The following is a 22,339-nucleotide window of genomic DNA, read 5'->3' on the forward strand; positions in this document are numbered from 1 at the left end:
AGTTTAGGCACAAACTAAAGTGGTATGCCCCCAACAGAACCTTACGGTCGAGACTGGCTAGGAATATGGTAGTTACTCCCTTTAAGAAAGCTACCTGGGGAGCAGGAGCCTCTTCAGATCAACAGTGATGCTTTGGAACAAATTACCTATTACCCTATAAACAGCTTCCTCCCTGCTGAGTTTCAGGAAAAGCTTAAAAACGTGGCTATTTACACATACCGCATGAGTTAAATAATTTATTCTTTTGCCTGTTCCCAGCCCTAATGTTCTCTCTGTCCTCAGTCTTTATAGCGCCAAGACGCCTTTGGGCAGCAGCTGCGCTTTATAAATCCGATTTACAATTATAATTACAATTTTGTAGCTAAAATATATTAGTTAGTATTATGTACATTAGAAAATAATGAAAATTCACGTTTATCAGGATTAGAGGAGCGCAAAACATCAAATAATGGTCTAGAGGAGCGTAGGAAGGTGGAATATTATGTGTGATACTGGTTAGATTTTCCGATCGAATACTCTCACAAGATCCCAATGATGGTCCTTGGATTCACAATAATGAATCCTTAGCTCAGTCCTGGTAGAGTGGCAAAGAGCAGTCAGGCTTTACTAGAGGAGCATGTGTTAATCATTTCAGAGTACCAACATAGACTATAAGTAATCAACACAACTTTATTAGAAATCCTACACCAATTTATAAAAATAAAACAGATTTTTATGTGCATTTAGCCATGAAAATTAAGTAAATCAAATATGTACAATTGGAGTTATGACGTTAGAAGCAATATTAAATCAGTACAAAATAGTACTGCAAAAATTTACTACTACGGTCAATGGTAAAAAGCACTACTGACAATCGTTCACTTGCAGGGCGAGTTGCGTGGAACCCAAGGAGGGTAAAGGTGATGCGTGTTCCAGGACCAAGCCACAACAGTCAGTTACATTTTACCTGGCTTGTGAAGATCGGGTGCAGAGTTGTCGTGGTTGTCTTTGCTGCTGACGTCGGAGCCACAGAAGAGCTGTTTTTACCGCTTACACTGTGCTGGTGCGGAACAGGGTCAAAAAAAGTCGACAACAAAGCGAATGCTGACGTCGGATGAAGGTTTTGCGAAGTTTCCTCGAGGTGTAGCGTTGAGTAAAAGGGATGGTTGCCGGACTGGCAATCAACAAGCCTAGGCAGCGGTAAGCATAGCAGAAAGTGATTTCAACGTCCAGGGTTCTGGGGAACACGGTAGCCGTCTGAAACATCCTGGAGGTCAGGACTACATTTCCACAATGCACTGGACCATCTACTTCTGGGCAGTCCATCTGAGGGCCTTCTGGCCAGCAATTCTTTGCTTCCGATATGCTATTCTTAGCTGTGGTTGCAGGGGATTTGTGCAACTAGTCCAGGAAATTCTGGTGATGCTTTTGGATCTCAAAGGGGTACCTCTCTCTGGGGGAGCAACGCTTTGGTCCAGGAGGAGCCACTATACTGCAGTTCCATTAAGTTTATCAAGATGAATAGTATCACACATTTGGTTTGTGCAGCTCCTGTTGCGGGGGTGCAGGTCACCTACCCTACCCAGGAATTCTCCATTCTACCCCTTTTAAAAATGTCAAACGCCTTCTCCAGCTGTGCAGTAAAGGTGTGATTCGCCTTCTGGTGTGTACACCTCCTGAATACCTACTTTTACCACCGGCCTGAGTACATATGTGCATGGGGCAGAGGGAGGGCTGTTTCTTCCTTTGAGAGGCAGCTTGGTTGGTTATCACAGGTGCTACAGCCTTTGAAGCTCACCGCCTTGATGTGCCACTTCACTAGCCATCCTGTTCGGGAGAGAGGTGTGACGACTTTCCCGTCCAGGTCTTTGTTTCTGACTCCTGTCACGGGGGTCAGATTTTTTTTATTTTTTACAGAGTTTTATATAGCATGAACTTGACCTGAATCGGGTATCAGAGCGCTTTACATAGCACCAGTTTCATTACATGAGGACACATTCATTTTTGTTAGGCCCAGGGAGATTAAGTGACTTGCGCAGAATCACAGGATGTTCAGTGTCATTGCAGAGACTCAAACCCAGTTCCCCAGATTCGAGGTCGACCGCTCTAGCCGTTAGGCCAACTCCTCTCCCCAGATTCCTGTCTTGGCGGCAGCAAGCGCGGGCTGGCAGGCACAGCAGAGGCAAGGCTGAGGCAATCTCTAAGGTAGCCACCTGGATGCATGCCATGTCAGTAGTTTGCTAGGGTCACTCAGGGTGGCACAAATAGTGCTCAAGGCCCTGGTGACACCTTCAACACCCATGCCCTGGGTGTCACCAGTACCATATACTAGGGACTTATAAGGGTGTTAAATTGGGGTTACCAATTCACACATGTCAGTTTTAGGTAGAGATTACTGGCACTGGGGCCTGGACAGCAGGCCCCAGTCCACTTTCAAAGTCATATGTCATGTTATTTTATGAATTTTATATAAAGCACAGCTGCCCCAGCAAAAGGGCATCCCAGCGCTGACAGCAGGTATTGGGAGGCTACTAGCAGAAAGCCGGGCCTAGAGCGGAGGGAAGAGGTGCGTTTTAATTGCCTTACGGAATGCCAGGTAGTTAATCATGCTGTTGGTGTGCATAGGTAGTGAGTTCCAGAGTTTAGCTGCCAGGGCACGGGAAGAGCACCCTCCAGAATGAACCCTCCTCACCCGAGGACCAACCGCCAGATGCTGACCCATAAAGCGGTGTTGGCGAGTGGGTGTTTAAGGTAGGAGCAGGTTGGCCAGGAAACCTGGAGAAGAGAGATTCATAATTTTGAAGGCAATGCAAAGGGACTTACACTCCACGAGCCTAGCCACCGGAAACCAATGTAGTCGGCGGATGGCGTTAGTCGTGGAGCAAGTTCTAGGAAGACCAAGGAAAGTTCTAGAAGCCGCATTTTGAACTTTCTGCAGTTGCAGGATCTCTGCCTTGTTAGCCCCCAGGTAGAGCGAGCTGGCATAGTCCAGTCTAGACATAATGGAGGCCTGGATGATAACTTGCCGGATGGAAGGATCAAAGAAACCCAGCAGCGGTTTGAGCCCCCACAATATTCCAAAACAGGTCCCTGCCACTTTCTTGGTTTGGACCTGAAAACTGAGGGCCGAGTCAATCCAGACACCCAGATTTTTAACCACCTGTTTGGGGGCAGGTGCACAGCCAAGGTTGCAGGCCACCAGCGCTCACTCCACAGCTCTGAGTCTCTCCCAACCAGCAGAACCTCCAACTTGCTGGCATTAAGCCGGAGGCAGTTGGCAGTCATCCACTCAGCAATAGCTGCAAGATCGCTCCGAAAGGTGCGAGCATCCTGCATGGAGTCATCAGAGAGTGCTACTACCAACTGTGCATCATCAGCATATAATACTACTGTAAGCCCTCTGCTCCTGGCCACAGCTGCTAACAGTTGGACATACAGGTTGAATAGCGTTGGGCTCAATGCTGAGCCCTGTGGCACCCCTTGTTTGATAGTATGAATCAGGGAGGCAAAAGGGGGGCAGTCACCTGGAAAGTTCTCTCGGAAAGAAAAGAGGCCACAATGCCAGCCTCCTCCAACCGTTGCGAAAATTACAAAAAAACAATTTGATGGACAGAATGTAGATCAATGTCTTACATTCACCCCAGTACAAGGATCTGGGCCTAAATCCATCGTTTTGTGCACTCCACACCACCCTGGGTCAGATAATGGCTTTATGCAAATCAGCTCTGACCCTGTGCCCCATGGGAACAGTCCAGTCCGAACTACACAGCCATATCTTTCCCAGACTGGAATCAAGCATCCGAGAACCAGACCGGTTTCGAGGTAACACCTCTCATCAGCCCGGCTAGCTTGACTCCAGTGGTGTGGAGGCTCTGGGACCCACGTCTGAGCTACCCCAGTACACTCAGGGAGAAAATTACAAAAAACAATTTGATGGACAGAAGGGGGGCAGTCACCTGGAAGGTTCTCTCGGAAAGAAAAGAGGCCACAATGCCAGCCTCCTCCAACCGTTGCGAAAATTACAAAAAAACAATTTGATGGACAGAATGTAGATCAATGTCTTACATTCACCCCAGTACAAGGATCTGGGCCTAAATCCATCGTTTTTTGCACTCCACACCACCCTGGGTTAGATAATGGCTTTATGCAAATCAGCTCTGACCCTGTGCCCCATGGGAACAGTCCAGTCCGAACTACACAGCCATATCTTTCCCAGACCGGAATCAAGCATCCGAGGACCGGACCGGTTTCGAGGTAACACCTCTCATCAGCCCGGTCCGGTCCAAAACCACATGACTTGTCACTCAATCATCTTTAAATATATTTTAGAAATTCAACCATTTTTCACCAAACATTAACTTATGAGTTCTGTAAATACACACATTTTAATCTCTTTTAAATTTGTATATACCAATACTATTTCAGCCAAGCAAAAGCTTCTAATTTATTAGGCTGGCCACACACAGGAGAGCTACCTGCAGATAGCTGGAGAGCTAATATTAGCTCACAAGCTACTAGTTGGAGAAGCCTGCCTAATAAGTTGTGTATGATTTGAATTTATATTTAAATTGTTTATCAGTGAAGGGGGACTAACAATTGGTTAAAGTCACAGGCAGCAAGAATACACTGGGATTAGAAATATTGCCAAGTTTTATCTTAATTGTATGCCAAAATGCAGGATCAGGTTTAACAGGGCCATAAACATTAAGCAAAGTTAAGTGTCAAGAATAACATTAACAATCACACATCTGTCATCACTGTCAAATTCTGTAGAAATGACATGTAATTTAAATAGTTTATGGCCTAGGATAGCAACTCCACCTTTACGATCATCTGCTGAGGAAAAGAAAACCTGACAAACCCATTGTCTCTTCAATGTGTCTGATTCAGAGGATTTACAAAGAGTTTCTTTGGAACTTCAATTTTAGATTCGACTTTAGAAAGATGAGAACGTATCTTTTGTGTTTTATTGGGGTGTCCAGGTCCACAAACATTTCACGAGACAAAATTATACATACTGGGCGCCCGAGATAAAATACAGGAACAAGGATGATAATCTGCAAGAAAGAGGAAAAGGATATGATATCTTCACTGAAATCAAAGAAGATACAATAGGACCAGAATAATAGGCAAATAACAAAAAAGCAGGGAAGAAATGACAGACAATGAAGAAATAAGAAACATAACAAGAGCAGTGGACCAAGGATAAAAATCCAGGTAACGAAATACAAAAAAATGTGGAAGCAAATGAGATATGTCAACACCATGACAAGAAGGACAACAGTGTAAAAACAAATCATGTAAAAATGAGAGCCAGATAGAGCGGAGGCACAAGGAAGAATATCTAAAGTTTCGAAACATTCATTTCCATTGCATGAGATGATGAAACACTACGGAGAAACATTTTGAGTTCTTCAGGATCATCAAACAATCTAGTAGTTCGCTCATGGTTAATCTCGCAAGAGCATAGATTAATGATTCCATAATGGATGTTCAAATGTCTCAGCTGAGGTCTCAAGGTGAGGAATTCCTTTCATCTGGCATTGGTAGCAGTTCACAAATCTTGTGAGATTAATATATTATGACCAGAACATGTGAGTGTTTTCTTCGCTTTATCCTCTTTCAAAACATGAAGAAGATTGGTGAATTCCAGAAAAAGCAATATAATAACTTGAAGAGTGAGAATCAAGTCTACCCAGATGATGAACACATTGAAATTTATAAGAAGAGGAACCAGATAAACTGAGTAGGACAGGAAGAAATTTCTGCAATAATTCAAGAGTGGGACCTTCAACCGCCTTCAGCAGACTAGATAAATGAAGATTATTGCAACAATTTCTGTTTTTCAAGTCCTCAGTATGTAATTCCAGTTTGGAGATCTCTTGTTTCAGAAGAGGAATCCTCAAAGACATATCCTGCAAAGAATTGATTTGTTGTTCCATCTCCACCATTCTGCCCTCCATAACAATTTATGAATCAATCTGTTGCAACTTTTCATTAGTAGTACTCATAAAGGACTGCAGGTCTCTCAACTCAGCCAAAATAGTATCCAAAATAGGGTTGATCATTAGGGTGGATCATATTTGGCCCTCTTTGATTTAGCACCAGAGGAGATAGCTTGAGCTCCCATGACAGAGTTGCTGGCCATTTTGATGTGATTTTTCCTGTTTCTTGAGAACCACTGCAAGGATTTGGTTCTGCCCGTGCACTGAAAAAAGAGGAACAGAACACTTGCAGAAAATTAGCAATACATATGTAAAAATGTGTGGCATTTTAATAATAAATTCGGTCAAGAGAGGTTGCAGCTTAAAATGGCAGCCACGCAGTATGCTGGAAAGTCACAAGTGAATAGAGACCAGAAAAAAAGAAGAAAATGCTGATACGTCTGAGATAAGCCACACTGAGTAACATGAGGAGAGCTGAGGAAGCAAGAATTGAGAAGAAATCAAATTGAATCAGCAGAGCTTACATTAAGAAGAAAAAGTTGAGTCAGGTGCAGCACAAAATGATGGTCAACGAACCATCCAGCAAGGCGACAATGGAAGGAGAAAGCATAAATTATACAGAAAAAAGTATGTAGAGGAGTAACCATGCAACAAATGCACCTCATAAAATGGCAGTTGATAGGCCATTTCAATGGTGACAGACAGGCTTGTCAGGATGCTGGCAGCAGAGTATCCTGCAGCGAAGGTCCAGAAAGGGCCTCTTCCTACTAGCGATAGAACCGCTCCTAACAATGATACGAACTAACGAAGACATAAAGGGGGTGCCAATAGGAGGGGAAAACTTTAAACTGGCAGCGTACGCAGATGACGTGCTAATAATGACAGAGGACCCAGAGAGATCCATCAAGGCACTGACAGACACAATTGAGAGGTACGCCCAGGTCTCAGGGTACAAACTTAACAAGGATAAATCAGAATGCAAGCCCCTCAACATCCACACAACAAGGACAGTACTCGGCACATCAGGTCTAGCGTGGCAAAATAAACCTATCAAGTACCTGGGTATCCTCTTCGAGAGGAACTTGAGCACGACACTAGAACATAACGAACAGGCTATAATCCAGAAAATCAAGGCCAAGGTAGACGGCTGGTCGCCAAAGTTCACAACATGGTGGGGGAGGGTGGAGACAATTAAAATGATGATCACACCAATGCTCAATTATATGCTAGCCATGCTACCCCTCACCAACACAGAGGACTTCCACAAAAAGATAGACAAGATACTGAATGATTTCCTATGGAGAGGGAAGAGGGCCAGAATAAGTATGCAAAAACTTAGACTATCAAAAGAACAGGGGGGGCTAAACATAACAAACTTCAAGCGATTCCACGAGGCGTGTCTAGCTAGACAGGGACTGCACTGGCTAGACCCAAGACAGGACTACACCCCGGCATGGCTAACATTAGAACAAGGGTTGCTAAACGGCATGAAACCCATCACCCTCCTCACGGCCACCAAACACCCGGCAATAAAAGATAACCCGATACTCAGGAACACAAAACGAGCTCTGCTCAAGATTGACAAACTGCTAAATACGAGCATCAAAAGGGGGCCTTTCGAATCAATCTGGCACAACCCATCCCTAAAATACAGGGGTAAGGTCTTAGACATGCATGACTGGTACAGCCAAGGCATATCCACAGCCAATGACTTTAAGAAAAAGGGCGCCGACGTAACATTTGACACCCTGAAAGGAGAGTACAACCTAGAGAGCGTAGAACTATACAACTTCCTGAAGATAAAGGTCGCAATAAGGAAGGCTAACCTCAACACCCAGACACCCTCGATAATACAGCTGGCTAACAGTCTGAACACACTGGGACACCAGGTAGCACACCTTTACAAGATCCTAAGCCCCAAACACACCAGACTCAATGACAAGGTCATGAACTTCTGGGGGGAGGCAGCAGGTCAAGCACTCAGTGAGGAAGCCAGAGCAGAGCTATGGAGGTCCACCAGTCGGAAAAAAATAACGGCCACGCTGAACCAGACAAAATTCTGGCTGATACATAAGGCATACTGGACACCAGCTCGCTTAGCCACTGTAGGCATTAGAGACAGCGACGCGTGCTGGAACTGTGATGAAGAAAGGGGAGACTTAGAACACCTTTTACTAAAATGCCCAAAAATCAAGGACTTCTGGGGGAAGATCAGAACACTTATCCACGAGATCACAGGCACAGACATACAAACAGACCTCACAGGCCTAGCACTAGGGTTTACATCCCAGGCGATCACAAAAACGGAGGACAGGGACCTCATAGATCTCATGCTGACAGCCGCAGTCAAAGTCGTCCTAACTAACTGGAAGGACACATCAAAGGCGTCTCCACAGGCGTGGCTCAACTGGGTCACGTTCCTGAGGGGGGCGGACAACATAACAGCAAAATACACACCGAAGACGCACAAACAGTCGACCATGTGGGGATCATTAGATCACTACCTGTCATCATCACACAAGCCGCCATGAACATCTGGGGCCACAGGCCGAAATAGGCTAGTGCCAACAGAGCACCGAGCACATCTCCTACTCAACTTATAACCTATAACCTAGACCTCTCTCTACTGTCCCCCGGGGTGGCGCGGGGAGCAAGCCGCCTGACAACAAACGCCAAGGTATACCAATGGGCGCAATATGGACTACCAGACTATGAGACTTTTGGACTATGAGACCACGAACTGGCGAACGATCTCAAGAGTATGTAATGCCCCCCCCCCCCCCCCTCTCTCTTCTTTTCTCTCTTTTCTTCTTTCCACTCATGTATAAGCCTCTTCCATGTATGTAAAATTATATTTTTCTATATACAATAAAGAATTTCAGAAATAAAAAAAAAAAAAAAAGAAGAAGAAAGTGTTCAGTTGTGAGGCATGCCAAAGGGCTTTTGTAAATAGGCTCCAGTGTATTTTGCATATATGGTTGGGATAATCAAGGTCAACTTAGAAAATATGTAATGCTATTAATCCCTCCACCCACCAGGAGAGTGGTTAATGGAAAGTATATGAGTGGTAGTTTTCCCCATCCTACTCAAAAGGATGAAAAGTAACAAAGCTGGATGAAAAATATGAAATATCACAGAAACCAACCTTCAGCCCCTTTGTATTCTGCTGATCTTATAAGCATAAAGTGCAAATGTAGAAGGTTGGAACGCACATGGTGGCGGGACTATACCGAAAAGGGTGAACACAACTGCAGGCTAGCCCTAGAAGAATACAAAGTGACAATTATAGCGGCACATGGTGTCAGAAACAGTTAGCACCGTTGTAGCTCTGCTTTTAAATGCTTTACTTTCGTTTGGGATTTTTCCCACAGCCTGGAAGAAAACCTATATCCGCCCTATACTTAAAAAACTCATTAGATCCTACTGAAGCAAAAAAACTACAGACCCATATCATGTTTGCCACACCCCCACCTGGAAAGGGCCATGAATGAAGACCTGGTGACCTATCTGGAATCCAGTGATCTTGATCATATCTGATACATGCACCACAAACTAAATCACTTGCAGGCATGGAGTTGGAAAAAGATCAGAGTTTAATGAATGCCTGTTCTTCCTTCTTATTTCATGGCATGATTCATTTGGGCACATCTGGGTTTGTCAAGTCACAACAGCAGCTCTTTGTTTCTTTCCACCTGGTCGTACTTGGGAGGACTTGGGAAGGTGAGTGACTTTCTGCAAAACCCCCTCTCTTGTGTAAACCACAGCCATCTTTCAACGTGAACCTGAGCTTCTGTGGGTCTACTGACAAGGTGCCTGTTCATACGTTATACACACACCCTGCGTGATGGATTCATAAACATTTAACTAGATTGAGGCTGCTATGAATTGGCAGGGTACTGATTTAGGTTAATTGAGATGTTGCGGGACCTGTATACTCCTGTGCCCTGGTGCCACTGCACCTGCTGCACAATCGATAGCCCGGCCCCTGTCTGAAAGCATGTATGACCCCTGAGAAAGTCAGAATTGCTCTTCAGCTGAACGTTTTCTTACCAGACACACCCGGTGGCATGTTATGCAAACGGGGAAACCCTGGGAGGGGCTTTAATCTCAGATGGTTTACAGGAAACCGGAAGCCGGGAACACGGGTTTACAGGAACAGTCTCCTGGCTGCCCAGTGTGCTTTGTGCTAATGAGGGCAGGGGCTCTCAAAGTTATCGGAATGGAATAATCAAATAAGTGTCTGCAGAATGAGAAAATTATGAAAACCAGGGCAAAAGGTGCACTTTGCAAAATAATTGTCAGAGAAAACAGCTGTTTTTCAGAGTGCATGGATAACCTTGTTAAGCAAATTGGCATAATCTATTGTTCTTTAAAGTGTGCACTGAACTGCCACATATCCATCTCCCGCTCCCTTGCATATTACCATTCTGCACCCTCTAAATTATGTCCTGTATTTTACCTAAGAACATGCATGTGCAAAAATATTACAGAACGTTATGCCTAAAATTGTGACGCTTTAGAACCATGGCCACAACTTCAGTACATGTATAAACATTTATCATAAAATAAACATGCATTTAAGGCTTCGCTTAAGTTCACAAACCAACACTCTCTGCCAGTTGTGCTTCTGCCGGTCACAGGCAGAATCTTTTCTACCCAACAACTGCTTACCCGCCTGTTCTCTGCACAGTGATTGGCTGAGATCATATAACAGGCCACTGCTGACTCTCTGGTGTTGGTTGTTAGGCAAAACTGCTGTTGTAATCTCTGTGGAGCAGCACACTCAGACGCCTGCCTGCTTCACTGCAGATCAGCAGCACCACAAACTCAGTGGGGGAGAAGGTCCAACAGAATAAACAAACAAGTGTGCTGCAGCGCCCTGAGAAGTATTATTTAATGATGTGCTATATAAAGTTTACTTTTGTAAGTGCTGCTTTCAAGTTATAGGGAGGAACTCACAAACATTTTAAGACGTGAATCTATGGAATGTACAAAAGTGTGTTGGGACAGAAAAGTCTTCTGCATGGTAACAGACATGTGCCCCTACCCTGAGTGCTCAGCTGTACTGTGGCTCCACTGTACTGTTGTCTGGATCCTTATTGCTGATTTTTGTATCATAGGTAAACACAGGAAATGCGTATGCACCATGATGTAGGCCTGCCTTACGGATTGTTTTCTTCTGGGGTGTAAGGTGTTCCTAAAGTGCAACCCTCATCGAGGTGGAAGGCTGCCGCTTTCACCAAGAGTTAAGCAGCACGAGTGCGGTGGTGGGAGCATACTGTATAATGATCAGTAGTAGTAAACTGGCCATTTATACCCTGTGAGAGCACAACTATGTTAGGACGAGAACCCTCACTCACCCAAGGGTGACATGCTTTATTATAGTGTTCCCGCCTCACACAGGGACCGCAAGCCACCCAGTGTGGGCCACGACTCTCCCGCAGGAGAGGAACAGGGCTATTCTAATCACGAAGAATACTACCTCCTCTGTTGGGAGACAGGGACAGAGTGCAAACGTAAATAAAGGAAAAAGTGAATAAAACTATATCCTGGTGGACGAAAAGTCTTTATTTCAGTGCCCCTGGTGGATAGGATTAAAAAGGCTAAGTGAAATAGGGATTATGGGGCCCGATTCACAGAATAAACTTAAGTCAAAATCCTAAACTTACTACTTTTGGTATTTACAGAATCTAGGGAGTCTAGGGATTTGACAATGGCCGCATCAAATTTTTTCGCAACCTCATTTACATTAGTCATTTCAGAATGTCGAATGGGAACAAAAGTTGTCAAAAATGTTTCTAAGTTAATCTTATTCCATGGTCGACTAAGCTTCTGCTCTTTCTTTGGGGCAAGTTGAGACAACATTTGGCACAGTTTAAAGCTTATAAGATGATGGTCTGACCATAGAATGGGGAGGGTTTGATTAATCTTTATGTGGGGTGAATTGGTGAATAACAGATCTAGGGTGTGACCAGCGATATGGGTTGGGCCTGTTATCAGTTGTTTTAGGCCCAGTGAGGCCAGGTTGGTGATCAGGTCTCCTGTATAGGGGTCACTTTCAAGCTCAGCATGATGATTAAAATATCTGGGGAGTATAAACTTATCTGCCGTGAGAACATGTGGTGGAATAGTTTCTGTAAGATTATTTGAGAAAAGGGATTTGTTTCCCGGGGGTCTGTGCAAGAGTGCACCTTTCCATGTTTCTCTTCTTGTACCCTCTATTGCAAACACACAGATTTCGCCCCAGTCAGCCTGGACGGCCTCTTTGGTGTGTATTTTGATGTTTGCTTTGAAAACAATGGCTATGTGTGGTATTCCATGACTTGATGTCATTTGGAATCACCTTATGTCATTTAGAATTAGTCTAAGTCATGTAGAATGTTATGCCTTGATTTGGCACTGTTACTGTAGAATTGATGCTGTGAGGACTTCTCCTCCTACTCGTGGTTGTAAAGCTGTTCTTCTCAAGAATAAATCTACTTGGAACCTACATCCTGTGTGGTGGAGTTACTACACTATGCCTCCTCCTTTCTTACCTATCCTATCATGCCTAATCATTCGGTAGTCGAGGGGGACTGCAATTGCAATATCAGGCTGCGAGGACTCATTTAGCCATGTTTCGGTAAAAAAACAGAGCTCTGGCTTCTCCGATTCCAGTAGAGACCAGACTTCAAGTGAGTGTTTAGGGAAGGAGCGTGTGTTACAATACAGTGCCTTTAAAAATTTCGAGACTGGCTTTGGACCGGTGGGCAGCAGGCGAGTGGTGTTGTGCACTATTGGTACGGCTGTCTTAGTGGTGTATAGGTACTCTAGAATATTGATTGTAGGGGAAGGAGTGTGAATTTTATTTAAGGACTGTAACTCCTGGCTAGTGTATTTGATGATCGTCATCCCTGATGTTGATGAGGGCTAAGATAATGCCATAATGTGTAGACGAAAGGCAAAAAAAATGGGTAGAGTGACAGGCACCAGGCGACGGTCAGGCGCGGACGGGCGCCGACGGGCTTGCCTTTGGTGCGCCTTCGATGCGCCGCCGGCGAGCAGCTGCGCACGTACGCTCTGCACACTTCCTTATGTCTGCAGGAAGTGGGCGGGACAGCGCAGTGCTTAGAATGTCAACCTCACTTAGGACCTATGAGGGAAGGAAAAATGGGGGCGTCTCTCCCTTCCGCACAAACGGCACCAGCCACGGGGGACCAGGGGAGGCTACAGACAATGTGGGGTGAGCAGTGCAATAAAAAAAAAACAGGTCTTAAATGAGGTAAGTTTTAGCAATTTTCTAATAAAACAAACAAACAGCATGGACGTCACCGTAGCTGGAGTTGGGGCTCTGGTCTGTTGCCCTCGTGATGCCTGTATCAGCAGCACGTCCACTCTGCGCACTTCCTTATGTCTGCAGGAAGTGGGCGGGACTGCCGCAGTGCCTAGAATGTCAACCTCACTTAGGAGTTATGAGGGAAGGAAAAGTGGTGGCGTTGCTCCCCTCCACACAAACGGCACCAGCCACGGCGGACCAGGGGAGGTTACAGACAATGTGGGGTGAGCAGTGGGGTGAGCAGTGCAATAAAAAAAAACAGGTCTAAAATGCGGTAGGTATTAGCAATTTTCAATTAAAACAAACAAACAGCACAGACGTCACTGTAGCTGGAGTTGGGGCTCTGGTCTGTTGCCCCTGTGATGCCTGTGTCAACATGGTGAGACTTACTAACCAATGGAGTCATGTGTTGTGATAAATAGAGAGATCAAGATCGTGTCTGTGTGGTAAAGAGGTGGTAAGAGCTACCAAGCTAAAGAACCAGCCAAGGTAAAATTACATATTGAAGATATCAAGATGTACTTGTCCTGAGATCCACAAGACGGTACAAATCAACCAGGTTGTCGGTGTATAATACGTCAGTGTATGCTAATCCATTAACGTGTCACATTCTCAATAGTATGTTTTGGGTGCTCATTAAGAGCACCAAGAGATTTCATCATTCAGACCTCTTTGATGGCTCCTTAGTCTGAAAATCCAGCTCTGTTCCCTCTGGAAAATAACTTTATCAAGTGGATCCATCTCTACCGTAAAAGGGTTTGTCTGGGACCACCCAATTGATATCATCTTCAGTATGTTCAGCTTCCAGGAAATGTCTGGTAAGTTTTGTGTTAGACTTTTTGCATCTTATCAAACTTCTATGTTCGACAATACTGGTTCTCAGCTTGCGGGTCGTCATGCCCACATATAACACATCACAGGGGCACCTGATCAAATATATAACACACCATGATTACCATTGGTGTGGCTAGCTAGCAACCAAGGAGTCTTCAGGCCAAGATCTAACTGTTTTGTATGTTGAGTCAGACCGCAAACAGAACAGGAGCCACAAGGAAAATGACTGCTGACTGGCTCCCCTGTCCATGGCTCCTGAACCCAACAGTGTCTCGGCCACCAGAAGATAGTTTTGTTCACTTTTCTCTGTATTTACGCTTGCACTCTGCCCCTCTCTCCCCACATAGTAGGTAGTACTCTTGCTGCTTCCTGCTCCTCTCCTGCAGGAGAGTCATAGCCCACACTGGGTGCCTTGCAGGCCCAGTGTGAAGAGGGGACCCTATGATGAAGCTTGTCACCCTTGGGTGAGTGAGAGTTCTTGTCCTAACATAGTGGTGCTCTACCAGTTCCTTTTCTTCCCCCCCAAAAAATGTGTGTTTATTCATAGAGGAGTAGTACGGTAAAATCTGGGTGGACAATGCTCGGACTCGACTCCTTTTTGTGTGAGATAATCAATTTCTACCCTGTATCACTAGCAGTGAGACCTACAGGCTCACTCACCTTTGTAAAGTTCTTGTGTTGTGTGCTCAACTCACCCTTGGCCACTACAGGTGGATGCGAAGTAATGCACAGTGCAGGAGTAGTGACTTTGCGCTGAATGTATGTGTCCCTGGAGAGGGTACAGAGAGCAGTACTCTGTAGTAAATGTGTTAGTGCATGGACTGAGTGTATGTATGCTTGTGAGGAATACATTACATGAGAGATGTGTGCTTGTGTGAAGCACAATACATGAAGGGTGAAGTGTTTATCTAGTGTGCACATGGTGAGTGTGTTCGTGCAGGTAGTGTGTGTGTTGGCAAATAGCTATAATAAATGAGGGTCCCTGCATGGGTATACTATGAATGCATGTCTGACTCCTCAACTGCGCATTCCCACTCTGAAGGTCTGAGGTGAATGCATGTGTGACACTTCTGTAACTGAATCTCCTTGCCTGGGTCCGCTATGAATGCACATGTGACTCCTCTGTAACTGAGTCTTCCTGCGTGGGTCTGCTACGAATGAAAGTGTGAAGGGGGGTGGGAGCACCCTGTCTCTCGTCACAGCGCAGTTTTGACCCCTTTGCATCCTGGTAAATGCAGTTCATTCGCACTTTCATATCGTTGTTGTTTCAACCATTGTTGGTTCTGACAGTGCAGATATCTCTAGACACTAGTGTTTCTGGGTAAAGCCCGTCATCAGTAGAGAGCATGTTGTAATTTGGAAGCATGGAAAAGTCTTTGGGGGTTGCTGTGAAGGTGCCCAAGTCGTCGCAGGTTCATGTACCTCTCCAAGGCACACAGGTGCTACACCGGAGAGCTCGTCAGCTCAAAGCAATTAGCATATGAAGGGGGGTGGGAGCACCCTCTCTCTCGTCACAGCGCAGTTTTGACCCCTTTGCATCCTGGTAAATGCAGTTCATTCGCACTTTCATATCGTTATTGTTTCAACCATTGTTGGTTCTGGCAGTGCAGATATCTCTAGACACTAGTGTTTCTGGGTAACGCCCGTCATCAGTAGAGAGCATGTTGTAATTTGGAAGCATGGAAAAGTCTTTGGGGGTTGCTGTGAAGGTGCCCAAGTCGTCGCAGGTTCATGTACCTCTCCAAGGCACACAGGTGCTACACCAGAGAGCTCGTCAGCTCGAAGCAATTAGCATATGAAGGGGGGTGGGAGCACCCTGTCTCTCGTCACAGCGCAGTTTTGACCCCTTTGCATCCTGGTAAATGCAGTTCATTCGCACTTTCATATCGTTGTTGTTTCAACCATTGTTGGTTCTGGCAGTGCAGATATCTCTAGACACTAGTGTTTCTGGGTAACGCCCGTCATCAGTAGAGAGCATGTTGTAATTTGGAAGCATGGAAAAGTCTTTGGGGGTTGCTGTGAAGGTTCCCAAGTCGTCGCAGGTTCATGTACCTCTCCAAGGCACACAGGTGCTACACCGGAGAGCTCGTCAGCTCGAAGCAATTAGCATATGAAGGGGGGTGGGAGCACCCTGTCTCTCGTCACAGCGCAGTTTTGACCCCTTTGCATCCTGGTAAATGCAGTTCATTCGCACTTTCATATCGTTGTTGTTTCAACCATTGTTGGTTCTGGCAGTGCAGATATCTCTAGACACTAGTGTTTCTGGGTAACGCCCGTCATCAGTAGAGAGCATGTTGTAATTTGGAAGCATGGAAAAGTCTTTGGGGGTTGCTGTGAAGGTGCCCAAGTCGTCGCAGGTTCATGTACCTCTCCAAGGCACACAGGTGCTACACCGGAGAGCTCGTCAGCTCGAAGCAATTAGCATATGAAGGGGGGTGGGAGCACCCTGTCTCTCGTCGCAGCGCAGTTTTGACCCCTTTGCATCCTGGTAAATGCAGTTCATTCGCACTTTCATATCGTTGTTGTTTCAACCATTGTTGGTTCTTGCAGTGCAGATATCTCTAGACACTAGTGTTTCTGGGTAACGCCCGTCATCAGTAGAGAGCATGTTGTAATTTGGAAGCATGGAAAAGTCTTTGTGGGTTGCTGTGAAGGTGCCCAAGTCGTCGCAGGTTCATGTACCTCTCCAAGGCACACAGGTGCTACACCGGAGAGCTCGTCAGCTCGAAGCAATTAGCATATGAAGGGGGGTGGGAGCACCCTGTCTCTCGTCACAGCGCAGTTTTGGCCCCTTTGCATCCTGGTAAATGCAGTTCATTCGCACTTTCATATCGTTGTTGTTTCAACCATTGTTGGTTCTGGCAGTGCAGATATCTCTAGACACTAGTGTTTCTGGGTAACGCCCGTCATCAGTAGAGAGCATGTTGTAATTTGGAAGCATGGAAAAGTCTTTGGGGGTTGCTGTGAAGGTGCCCAAGTCGTCGCAGGTTCATGTACCTCTCCAAGGCACACAGGTGCTACACCGGAGAGCTTGTCCGCTCAAAGCAATTAGCATATGAAGGGGGGTGGGAGCACCCTGTCTCTCGTCACAGCGCAGTTTTGACCCCTTTGCATCCTGGTAAATGCAGTTCATTCGCACTTTCATATTGTTGTTGTTTCAACCATTGTTGGTTCTGGCAGTGCAGATATCTCGAGACACTAGTGTTTCTGGGTAAGGCCCGTCATCAGTAGAGAGCATGTTGTAATTTGGAAGCATGGAAAAGTCTTTGGGGGTTGCTGTGAAGGTGCCCAAGTCGTCGCAGGTTCATGTACCTCTCCAAGGCACACAGGTGCTACACCGGAGAGCTCGTCAGCTCGAAGCAATTAGCATATGAAGGGGGGTGGGAGCACCCTGTCTCTCGTCACAGCGCAGTTTTGACCCCTTTGCATCCTGGTAAATGCAGTTCATTCGCACTTTCATATCGTTGTTGTTTCAACCATTGTTGGTTCTGGCAGTGCAGATATCTCTAGACACTAGTGTTTCTGGGTAACGCCCGTCATCAGTAGAGAGCATGTTGTAATTTGGAAGCATGGAAAAGTCTTTGGGGGTTGCTGTGAAGGTGCCCAAGTCGTCGCAGGTTCATGTACCTCTCCAAGGCACACAGGTGCTACACCGGAGAGCTCGTCAGCTCAAAGCAATTAGCATATGAAGGGGGGTGGGAGCACCCTGTCTCTCGTCACAGCGCAGTTTTGACCCCTTTGCATCCTGGTAAATGCAGTTCATTCGCACTTTCATATCGTTGTTGTTTCAACCATTGTTGGTTCTGGCAGTGCAGATATCTCTAGACACTAGTGTTTCTGGGTAACGCCCGTCATCAGTAGAGAGCATGTTGTAATTTGGAAGCATGGAAAAGTCTTTGGGGGTTGCTGTGAAGGTGCCCAAGTCGTCGCAGGTTCATGTACCTCTCCAAGGCACACAGGTGCTACACCGGAGAGCTCGTCAGCTCGAAGCAATTAGCATATGAAGGGGGGTGGGAGCACCCTGTCTCTCGTCACAGCGCAGTTTTGACCCCTTAGCATCCTGGTGAATGCAGTTCATTCGCACTTTCATATCGTGGTTGTTTCAACCATTGTTGGTTCTGGCAGTGCAGATATCTCTAGGCACTAGTGTTTCTGGGTAACACCCGTCATCAGTAGAGAGCATGTTGTAATTTGGAAGCATGGAAAAGTCTTTGGGGGTTGCTGTGAAGGTGCCCAAGTCGTCGCAGGTTCATGTACCTCTCCAAGGCACACAGGTGCTACACCGGAGAGCTCGTCAGCTCGAAGCAATTAGCATATGAAGGGGGGTGGGAGCACCCTGTCTCTCGTCACAGCGCAGTTTTGACCCCTTTGCATCCTGGTAAATGCATATCGTTGTTGTTTCAACGAATGAAAGTGTGAATGTTCTGCGGAGCAGTCCCCCTATGCGCATTTGCTGTGAATGCAGTTGACTCTTCTGTAGCTAAGTCTCCCCATGAGGGTCTTTCTATGAGTGCATGTGTGATTCCCCTGTAGCTGTGTGGGTCTGCTATGAATACGTAAGTGACTCTTTTGTGGCCGAGTACCCCTGTATGCAACCTGCAGTGAATGCATGTGGAACTCCTCTGCTGCTGAATCTCCCTGTGTGGGTCTGCTATGAATGCAAGTGTGACTCTTCTGAGCTCCGGTGAGCGCCCAATGTCTGAGGTGAATGCACCTGATTCCTTTATAGCTGATTCTCCCTACATGATTCTACTGTGAATGCTCGTGTGACTGTTCTGAAGCTGTGTCTCCCTTCGAGGGACTGTATTAATGCATATGTGACTCTGCTGTGATTGAGTCCCCATGCATCCCCTGAGTCTCCTTGTGTGAGTCTGTTATGAATGCATGTGTGACTGGTATTTAGCTGAGTCTCCCTGCTTAGGTGTTCTGTTCATGCATGTGTGACTCCTGTATTCTTGAGTTCCCCAGTGTGAGTCTAATGTGAATGCACATGTGAAACCTCTGCAGCTCTTGCGTGCATCTGTTGTGAATGTACATGTGACTACTCAGTAGCTAAGACTCCCTACATGATTCTGCTGTGAATGCTGTGAAGCTGAGTCTCCCTGTGTGGGTCTGTTATGAACATACATCTGACTGCTTTTTTAGCTGAGTCTCTCTGCATGATTTTGCTGTGAATGCAAGTGTGACTGATCTGTAGCTGAGTCTCCTTGCATGATTCTGCTATGAATGCATGTCTGATTCCTATGCATCCAGTACCACTACTAAGGTCTGAGTTGAATGCTTCTTTGTGTCTTCTGTAGCTGAGTCTCCCTGCATGATTCAATCAATTAAAAAGTATTTATATGGCACAGTTTATCACCCGTGGGTATCTAGGCGTTGGGGTACGGTGAACCTCAGTCAAGAGCCAAGTCTCGAGTCCCTTCCTGAAGTCGGCAAGTGAAGGGGAGGTTCAGAGGTGGAATGAACGGTTGTTCCAGGGCTTAGCAGAGAGTTAGAAGAATGAACAATGTCCACTGTGGCTTTGCTGGATGCAGGGGACATGTGCGAGGGTGGTGGAATTGAGTTGTCTGGTTGGTTGGTGGAAGGTATGCAGTGGTTGATGTAAGATGCTCTGGCATTAAGGAGGGCCTTGTAGGCGAGGGTCAGCAGTTTGAACTGGCATCGCTTCAGGACGGGGAGCCAGTGGAGACTTATGAGGTGGGGGGTGATAGTGATCCATTTGGGGAGGTTGAGGAGGTGTCTGGCTGTGGTGTTCTGTATTATCTGCAGTTGTTTGAGGAGATTGCGGTTCCGGCATATAGAGCATTCCCATAGTCCAGTCGGCTGGTGACAAGGGCTTGAATCACAGTTTTCCTGGTGCTGATGGGGATACACCTGAAGATCTCTCAAAGCATGCGGGGGTGTGTAAGCAGGAGAAGGCCACTACATTGACCATGCGCTTAAAGGAGAGATCGCTATCCAGGATGATGAATAGGTTGCGTGTTTGGTTGGTGGGGGTGGGGGAGGGTCCGATTGCAGTGGGCTACCATGTGTCATCCCATGGAAAGGTGTTCCTTCTGAAGATGAGAATGTCTGTCTTGTCTTTGTTTAGTTTTAGGCAGTTGGATCTCATCCAGTTGGCGACGTCGGTCATGGTGTTCTGGAAGCTGCATCTGGTCGTGGCAATGTCTTCTGTGAGGGAAAGGATGAGTTATGTGTAATCTGAATCTGAGTTGATGTTGAGTCCATGGGTGCGGACAATGTCAGTTCAAAGGAGTCATGTAGGCATTGAAGAGTGTGGGGCTAATGGACGATCTTTTGGGGGACTCCGCAGATGATGCTTTTGGGTTTGGAAGTGAATGGTGGAAGGCAGGTTCTCTGTGTGAGTCATAAGAGCAAGGAAAAGATCCACTTAAGGGAATGTCCTTTAATGCTGATGTGGGGGAGTCTGGTAAAGAGGGTGTGGTGGGAAACAGTGTTTAAGGCAGCTGAGAGGTTGAGGAGGACCAGGGCTGCTGTCTAACCATTGTCAATGATGGATCTGATGTCTTTGGTTGCGGTTATCAAGGCAGTTTCGGTGCTGTGGTTGGACCGGAATCAGGACTGGGAGGTGTTCAGTAGGTTATTTTTTCCAGATGATCTGCAAGCTGGTGGTTGATGACATTCTCCAGGACCTTGACTGGGAAAGAGAGCAGTGAGATGGGGTGGTAGTTATAGAGCTTGCTGAGTTGGCCAAGGGATTCTTCAGGAGAGGTTTCACCTCTGTGTGTCCCCAGATGTCAGGGAAGGTGGCAGTGGCGATGGATGAGTTGAGAATGATGGTGACTGTATTGCCCATTTCCTGGGGTCAAAGGTTGAAGGCGTGGTGAGGGCAGGGGCCTGTCAGAGATCCGGAGTGAACGGAGGTCATGATTGTTGTGGTGATTGACGTGATGTGTGGAGTCCAATCGCTGAGGTGGCTAGGGGAGTTGACAGTGTGTGTCAGGAGATGGCTGAGGTCAGTTGGCTGTGGGTCAATGTTGCTGTAGATGTCTGTTTTCTTGTTCTGGAAGTGGTCTCCCAGGGAGTGGCAGAGAGCTTGGGAAGGGCGGATTGTAGTCTTGGTGGCAGACAGGTATGAGAATTCTCTGATGATGCTGAAGAGTTCTTAAGTGTGATTGGTGCTTGCCTCGATGCGGGTGGTTAAGCCTTCCTTTTTGGCTTACTTGAGGTGGTGGTGATATCTGCTGAGGGCTGCTTTGAAGGTGCCGAGGTCTGATGGGTGTCTGCTAGAGCGTCATTGTCTCTTCAGTCCTTTGCATCCAGGTTTGAAGGCCTGGAGTACGGGAGAGAACCAGCTGGCATGTTCCTCGGATCTGCTGGTGCTGGACGATTTCAAGGGGGCGACGGTATCGACACAGTTGATGATCCAGTCACGGAAGTTTGCTAGAGGTATGGGGTCTGTTGGTGTTGAGGGCGGCATTCCATAGGGCCTCGTTGACTTTGCTCCATCTACACTGAGCGGGGCATGGCGGTGGGTAATGGAAAGCCTGCGATGGTGAAGGGGACAATGCTGTGGTCTGACCAGTTCAGTTTGATGGCTTGCATGAAACTGATTCTAATACTGGCTGTGAAGATGAGGTCCAGGGTATGACCTACGCAGTGTGTGGGGCTGTTGACCAATTTGTGAGTCCGATGTTGATCATGCTTTCCAGGAGTTTGGAGGAGCTGGTGTCACTGGGGTCATCAAGGGGGAAGTTGAGGCTGCCTAGGAAGAGTAGTGTCTGGAATTGATTGCCAGTGGAGGAATGACTTCGGAGATGGCGTTGCAGAAGATGGGGCGGGCCCTGGGGGTCTGTAGGTGAGGATTCCTCTGACGGTAGTGTTAGGTTCGATACAGATTTGGAAGCTGAGGTTTTCCATGATTGATGACATGTCGTCATCTGTGGTGGTGCATTTGATGTTCTCCTCGTGAATGATGGCGAATCCTCCACCATGTTGGTCGGTGCGGCCTCTGTGTACCATCTTGTAGCCGTCGGGTGTTGCGCGGGTGATTTGGGGAGTTGAGGAAGGTGTGAGCCAGGTCTCGGTGATGAACATCAAACGGAGTGGAAGTGGTGATGGTGTCCCAGATTTCAGTGGCATGCTAGCTGAGTGTCCTTGAATGTGTCTGCTATGAATGTGTGTGTAATTCCTCTGCATTCCCACAACACTGCGAAGGTCTGAGGTGAATGCTACTATGTCTCTTCTGTAGCTGAGTCTCCCTGCATGATTCTGCTGTGAGTGCAAATTTGAGTCCTCTGTAGCT

Source organism: Lissotriton vulgaris, chromosome 1_2, assembly GCF_964263255.1.
Source record: "Lissotriton vulgaris chromosome 1_2, aLisVul1.2, whole genome shotgun sequence".
NCBI lineage: Eukaryota > Metazoa > Chordata > Amphibia > Caudata > Salamandridae > Lissotriton > Lissotriton vulgaris.